The sequence below is a fragment of the Phalaenopsis equestris genome, unplaced genomic scaffold, assembly GCF_001263595.1.
Source record: "Phalaenopsis equestris unplaced genomic scaffold, ASM126359v1 Scaffold001123, whole genome shotgun sequence".
Lineage (NCBI taxonomy): Eukaryota > Viridiplantae > Streptophyta > Magnoliopsida > Asparagales > Orchidaceae > Phalaenopsis > Phalaenopsis equestris.
This window is the reverse complement of record NW_018165562.1, coordinates 143608-152025: the sequence shown is the minus strand read 5'-3', so window position 1 is coordinate 152025 and position 8418 is coordinate 143608.

Below are 8418 nucleotides of genomic sequence, written 5' to 3'. Positions count from 1 at the left end.
GGCCTTTTTACACCCGGTATGTGCACTACCAATCTATGGGAGATATCCAAGAGGATGAGAGTGAGCAAGATGCTTGAACTTAGGTTATGCATGGAATGTTTTGTTTAGTACTGTTTGATATGAATGTACGGAATTTAGATGTTTAGATTTCAGTGTTAGAATGTTTTGGTTTGCTTTAAACACTGAAATAGATGTTTATTGACTTGATTTTTTGGCTTGATAAATGTTAGTTTATAATAGCGTGGATTTTATATATAAAAGTCAATTTTGTGTTGTTTGTGAAAGATGGATGTTAGAGTAATGTTTAATCATGCTTATAAGGCATTGACACATGATGCGCCTGAAAGGGGCATGATGCACCATTTTACAGAGAGTTGGTGCATGATGCGCCAAAAACCCAAACACGCTTGATTGCCTAAAAAATCACAAAATTGCACAAACAAACTCCTTTTTTACTGCTTGGGTCATCTCCTACCTCTAAACCTTTACCTAGAGCTTTACATAGAGAGCGGTTGAGAAGATTTTGGAGGCCAAAAATCATAGATTTCATCTTCTCTTAGTAAAAGCTTCACTTTAACTTATAAATTTTTTATTTTCACCATGGATTTTTCTTACATTGTGGAAGATCCGAAATTTGGGATTTTTTTTTTACTTAAAAGCTTGAAGAAAACTCATGGTGAAAAGAAAACTCATGGAAAAGCTTGAAGAAAACTCATGGTGAAAATTTTCTTACCAAATAACCTTATTTGGGGAGTTAGATTTTTTATTTAGTAATTTATTTGGAATTTATTTGGATTTTCGTAGATTTTTAAATGACTCCCCTAGTGAAAAGAGGAAGGACGTCTGAGGATTTTGATGCACAAGGATTCATTAACTTCAAGGCCCAACATAGTTATAATACTCAACTGGAAACCACAAGATTGATCCAAGAACGGGCGTTTGCAAACCCGGGTGGCATGATCGAAAGGTTGATCCTCACCAAAAACAGGGAAAGATTATCCTGAGGTTCATTGAGAGTGATCACATACCGGTTCTAATTCAGGAGTTCTATGCTAACCTGAGGTTCACTGAGAGTGATCACATACCGATTCTAGGTAAGCAAGTTGAATTTATTGCTGATCGGATCAATGCTTTTTATGGGCTAAAGAATGTATATCATGATGAGTACACTGCATTCGTGATGACTGATTCATCACTAGATGAAGTGATTGCCTTTTTAACAGATGGAAAAGGAGAATGGAAGATTAAGAATAATAAAATAGTTAACTTCTCCGCTACTCTATTGAATAGTTAGTCAAAGGTATGGTATCACTTCATTTATGCTAAGCTTTTATCAACGAATCATCTTACCAATGTTACGAAGGACAGAGCGGTTTAGAACTATTGCATTCATAACATGAAAGAAATAAAGGTTGGTGTACTCATAGTTCATCATTCTCGGAGTATAGCTGATAGTTCTACAGCTAGTGGTTAGGGATATCCTACCCTGATTTCACTTTATGTGAGCAATCAGGAGTAGAGTCTCATAGAAATAAAGAATGATTACAGTGATAAATCCTATTGGGAAGAATATGATTCAAAGAGTTGAATCATTTGTTGAATCTAGAGGTAGTAGAAGGGATAGACCCTCTACATCAGCTGCAGGAGCATCTACATCTCGCTCTGCATCACTGAAAAACATTATGGACCATCTAATGATTCAACAAATGGAATTAATTAATATTACGGTCAGGTTGGAGAGATTAGAGCAAAAAATGCTTATAATGATGAATATCAGCAGAGGAGAGGTCAGCATGATATAGATTTTGAGAATGTTATGGTAAGACATCTTAGGGTTGAGCCGGGGGTGGCGTGAAAGGCAAGAGGAAGAGATAAAGAGTGAAAGTCAAGGGCTTGAAGATATTTTTCTAGGGTTGTAAAAGGAGAGGGAAGGTGAGAGATTTCTTCTTCATTACACTTCTAAGAGAGAATTTAGAGTGCTTGTAAAGATAGAAAGGCTTGAAGAGAACTTCTAAGGATTTTCTTGGGAAGGATTGTGAGATAAGTTGTGTCGTTTATTTCTTTTGTTTTGTAAATTTGTTTTTATCTATGAAATCCATGTTTTGTTATATCCTTCTCATGAATTCTTAGTAGTCTTCTTTATCCTTTTCCCTACTTTGAAATATGGTTTTATGAAGAAGTAATTTTATTTTTTGTAGTTTTAAATGTTAATAATTTGTGATGATTTGAACTCCAATCTTCATTTACTTTTCGATCTGTCCAATTGAAATGTTAAAATGTGTTGAGAAACATATGTTCCAAAAGGCTATGATTTCTATAACATGGGGAGAATCATGGGAGAGTATGTCATCCATGGAATTCAGTGCAAAAAAATAGGGAAATATATTTTATTGGATGCATAATTGGAAATTTTAAGGTGACAGATTAAAATCCTCAATTTGGTCCAGTTGGTTAGAAACTATTGCAAAATTATTTACTCTCATAGGAGGGAGTAGTCAGAGCTCTGGAGTGGCAGTCGGTATCCTCCCAGCCTATCCACGGAATTAGGGACCAAAATCTGGATTAGTCAATGTTTTTATAGCACTTGGAAGAGGGTAAAGAATAAGATTGCTCCTATTTGACCCAAAACAATTTGTATATATATTTTTTCAAATGATTTTAATTTATTCACAATCCGTATGCTCATTGTAAGAGGAAGGATGCTTTCTTAAATTTGAACATTTCGTCAACAAAAATTTCATTTAGTTTTCGTAATTTTAGTTTTAAAAGTTAGTTTCTAGTTTAGTCAACTTTGTCTTTCAACTGCATTTTAAATAGCATTCACTTTAGTAGTTAATATTCAAACTTTGTACTTTACTTTTTCTATTTTTAAAATAGTACTTTACATTATAATCTCAAGAACTATTTACAGACATTTCTAACTTCCTTGTAGGATCGATATCTAGGACTCCACTAGAGCCCTTCATTACTTGAGCGATACATATACTTGCATTTTTTTTAAGGGGATTTGGTAGTTTAAAAGAGTTTTAAAGATAAACTTTTTAATTAAATTTATTTTTGTTGGAATTACATTGCATATTTATTATTATATCTATTGTGTGTAATTTGTAATATTGAAAAATAATTGTAAAATTAACACACTAAATCTACCCACATCAACTTTCTCATCATCATCATCTTCTTCTTGTTCTTCATGAATAGGAGCACAAGGAGTTAAGCTTACGCAAGTTAGAAATTCAACATGGTATTCACCCCTAAGATATACAACCGTAGCTTCCTCAAAAGCTATATCATGTTAAACTCTCATCTGCTTATACTCGTCATTATAAGAATTTTTTGCTCCAATTTCTCACATCTAATTCTACATATTAACTATATCCATTTATTGAATCATAAGCTGCTCCACAATATTTTCAAGTGAAGCAGAGCGAGATGTAGAGGCCCCTACAGCTGATGTAGAGGGTCTATCAATACCTCCACTCCTAGACTCAACAAATGATTCTAATCTTTGAACCGTATGCTTCCCAATAGGATTTTGTGGCTGCAACCTTTCCTCATTTCTATGGGGCTCTACTTCTGTTGCTCACATAAAGTGAAAATCAGGGCAGGGTAACCCAATCCACTGGTTGTAGCACTATTAGCTATAATTCGAGCATGATGAATTATGAGAGCACCAACATTACTGCCTTCATTTTTTGAATGCAGAAGTTTAGCATAGATCTATCATTTTATGAGTGCAATGGAATACATTTCTCATACATTTCTCAACCCATAAAAAGCATTGATCATATCTCTTGAAAATTCAACTTGCTTACCTCTAACAAGGATGTGCTCGTCACTGGTAAACTCAAGTTGGCATAAAACTCCCGAATCATTGGTACAATCGCTACTACAGTGAAGTAACAAAACCTTTCCCAATTTTTGGCGATGATCAACCTCTCAATCTTGCCACCCAGGTTAGCAAATGCCTGTTATTGGCTCAACTTTTTCGATTCCATTTGAGTGTTATAACAATGTTAGGCTTTGAAATTAACAAATCTCCTCAATTTAAAATCAACTGTTTGCTTTCCTCTCTTTACTCGTGGAGCCATTGAAATTTCTATGAAATTCTAAATAAAATCCAAATAAATTACAAAATCAAAAATCTAACTCCCCAAATAAGATTATTTGATAAGAAACTTTTCACCATGAGTTTTCTTCAAGCTTTTCCATCAAAAATATCAAATTTTGGATCTTCCATAATGTAGGAAAAATCCATAGTGAAAATAAAAAATTTTTAGGTTTAAGTGAAGCTCTTACCAAGAGAAGATAAAATTTAAGATCTTTGGCCTCTGAAATCTTCTCTAACGCACACAATGTGAAGCTCTAGGTCACGGTTTAGAGGTAGGTGATGACCCCAGCAGTAAAAATGGAGTTTTACTGTGTGATTTTACAATTTTTAAGGCAATCTAGCTTTTTCGGTAGTTTGACGCATCGTGTGCCAACTCTCTATAAATTGGCGCTTCATGCGCCAATTTGGTGCATCTGGCGCAAACACCTTAATTTTTTCAGATTTCATTTTTCATAGAAATCTGCTGTGTGCCGCTTTTTGCCCTCCTCTAATTAACTCAAATGAACATTTATAATCATAATTTAAACATTAATCTAACCCCAAAATTTTACAAACAACACAAAACTCATATATATATATAAAATCTGCGCTGCTACAAATTAACATTTTTTTAAGCCACCAAACATGTACTTTAGTGTCCAAAGCAAATCGAAACATCCTAACATAGAAATCTAAACATAAAAATACTAAACACAAAAATAAATAGATTTAACAATAAAAGTAAATGTAATCCAACATAACACATTAACACAAACATGCAATATTAAAGAAAATATTCTGTGCATATATTAAGTTTAAACATCTCCTTTGCTCTCATTCTTTTGGATATCCCCCATAGATTGGTAATGTACGTACAAGTTATAGAAGGTTCGATAAGGAAATTCATCTATTGAATCTTCCCCAATCCAAGCATGTTTCTTGAACATGCGTACCAAACCATCTTGAATACGACCAGTATGATCAAAATGTTCCTTCAGTCTCTAATCCAGGTGATCCAACATTTCAGAAACATTCCAAATTGCATGCATAAGGTTATGTACCTCTTTTTCCATCTTCTTAATCCTTTTCAAACGTACATTGAAACTGAAGTAAGGCTAAATAGGTGATTAATTATTGGATGCTTGATCCATCAATACATTCATATCATTCTCATCTCCCACTCCAATACGGTTGCAATAGACTTCTGGATCGATCAGCTTCCAAGGAAGAAGCACTTTCTCCCAACTCTCATAAGGTATTTGCGATTGACTACATAGTAGGAAAATAATAGATAGATGCCTTAATCTAGTTGCAGATCCATTAACAATCAATACCAAAATTGATTTCACAATTATTGCTTCAATATCAACATGTTTTCTAGTTTGACTACAGTAGTTTAGAATAACATTCTCCTTAGTTACTTTACTGATTTTCATAGTGGTGATTTTCATAGTGGGATTACTTTACTGATTTTCATAGTGGGAAGTAATTTTAATGCAATAAAGAAATGTCACGCCTTAGGATTTGGATTTAATAATGATGAAGAAAAACTTACATTTTCATCATCCATGGCCTCCCAATTTGCATCTTCATCCGTAAGGTATCGACAGACTTCATTCATATTATCTCTTGTAGAGGTAAAATTTGCGTAGTGGAAAATAGACACATTTTCAATCATAAGAGACACATTTTTAATCTAAACCATTGTTTATTCTTGAAGGAGTGAATTACACAAACCTACCTCCCACATAGACAATTCCTTGGTTAATTCCATTAAGATTTGCATAAAACTCTTTCACTACATGGAAACTACGACAGTAGTAGTGTAGCAAAGTACTTCCCAGCGTCTTTGCACAATAATCTCTTCTACACAAATACTCGGTGTGTTGAATCCTCTATTCATAGACCCCCTTTCTTTGATTAGCCTATTCTTCACAAGAACACAATCATGTAACTTATGCGCATCAAAACTGGTGAACTTTCTTCGGTTGAAAATTCCAAATATAGTAGAATTTTTAGAGTGGGACGCCATTGGAATTGAAAACTAGTGACACTTCCCTCATTTTCCCCTTTAAATTGACTTTAGAATCATTTTTTGGGAGTAATAAGGAGAAGAACCTACCAAAAACTACCAAAAATTGTCATTTGAAACATTTTAAGTCATTTTCATCATGGCGGTGCTTCATGCACCGATTCTGGCACTTCATGCACCTGCTCTCTGGAATACTGCTGTCTGGAATATGGTGCATCAAGCGCCAATCTCACGCATCATGCGGTAGTTCCAAAAAATTTTGCCATTTTGATTTTGTTCCAATAAATTCTCAATTTTTCCATACAATTAAGTAAATAAGATGTTTTAAATACTTTCTCAAATACACAAAATCTATAGAAGCACAAGTATATTATACAAGAACATAGAAACAAAATAAACTACAATAAATATGTGTTGCCTCCCACAAAGAGCTTGGTTTAATGTCATCGACCCGACATTTTTCAGTCTTTATTCTGGGTGATCCAACATTAAATTCTCTTTAAAAACTGCCTTTGTCCAGCAAAATATAGTTTCAATCTGTACACATTGATAAACCAAAATAATATGTTGTTTAAGTATACATTTTGTGCTTATTTCGGTGATATTGCACTTTAAAGAAGATTATTTTCATGTTTTTGTTGCAGGCACATCAATTTTAGGCATGTGGAGCAAAACTAGCAAAAAGGACAAAATTTGGAGCCAAAACAGTGAATTTTGGGAATGTTGGCACCAGATGTGCAAGATTGGCGCAAGGTGCACCATTTTATAGAGAGCTGGAGCCAAAACTAGCGCAAGAAGAGCCAAAGATGACTTTTTGTGGATTAAGTCAGTTTAGGATGAATTGTTTGTGAATTTTTAATAGAACACTTGTTCAAAACACCCCTTGGAGTGATTCAATGCCTCTAGACACTTTGGAAGGTTCTTTTATAAAAGGATATGTCTCTTAGATCAATGGACATATATTTTCAATTAAAAAGAGTTGACTTTTGGATAGAATTTGGAAGGAACTTTGAATTAATTTTGGAGTGAGTTAGCCTTTAATAAAAGAGAAGGAAGTCTACAGAGAAGGAGAGGGAGTGTGTGGCGTGTAAAGAGGGAGAAAGAGAGAAAGAGATTGTCAGAGAAAGTCAAAAAGTACTTTTTTTAGAGAAATATATTCAACATAGGTGGGTGAGTTACTTTGATGAACTTTTTAATGAAGTTTATGATAATATGATCAATCTTAGTAATTTTAATATCGTGAATAATAATAAAACGTTGATCTTTTTTACCGTCGCATTAGTAAAAAAAAAGTTGAGGAGACTTTAAAGAAAACTAAGGGTGGAGAGTCTGTAGGACCTGATGATATCCTAGTTGAAGTGTGGAAATATTTGGGATATTTGGGAGTTTCTTATCTTACTAAAATCTTTAATATTATTTTAAAAACTAAGAAGATGCCTGAGAAGTGGAGGAAGAGTATTTTGGTCTCAATTTTTAAGAATAAAGGGGATGCATAAGAGTGTGCAAATTATAGAGGAATTAAGTTGATGTGTCTGACTTTAAAGTTATGGGAGAGGGTAATTGAACATAGGTTAAGACGCATCACAAAGATTTCTCATATTCACTTTGGATTTATGACGAGCAGGTCTACTATGGAAGCTATATATTTATTGAGAGGTTTGATGGAGAAGTTCAAAGATAATAAGGAGAATCTACATTTGATTTTTATTGATTTAGAAAAAGCTTACGATAAGGTTCTTAGAGATATCCTTTGGAGACTACTTGAGAAGAAAGGTGTTTATATGACTTATATTCAAGTCATTAAAGATATTTATACTAGAGTTGTTACTTGTGTTCAACTGAAAGAGGATTGACCAAATATTTTCCTATTTCTGTTAGATTACATCAGGGATCGGCTTTAAGCCCATATCTTTTTGCTTTATTTATGGATGGTCTTACTAGACATCTATAGGAGGATGTACCTAGGTGTATGCTTTTTGCTTATGATATCCTTCTCGTGGATAAAATGAGAGAAAAAGCCCAGGAAAAACTTGAATTATGGAGGTCTACATTGGAGTCTAAAGGCTTTCATTTAAGTAGAACTAAAAATGAATACATTGAATGTAATTTTAGTAATAGTTCTAGTGACAGAAGTGTGACTTTGGGTGATCAAATTATTAAAAGGTGTGAACGATTTAGATATCTTGGGTCCGTTGTCCAAAGCGATGGTGATATAGATGGGGATGTTAATAGTAGAATTCAAGTTGGTTGGTTGAAGTGGAGGAATGCTTCGGGCCTTTTGTGTGATAGAAAAGTA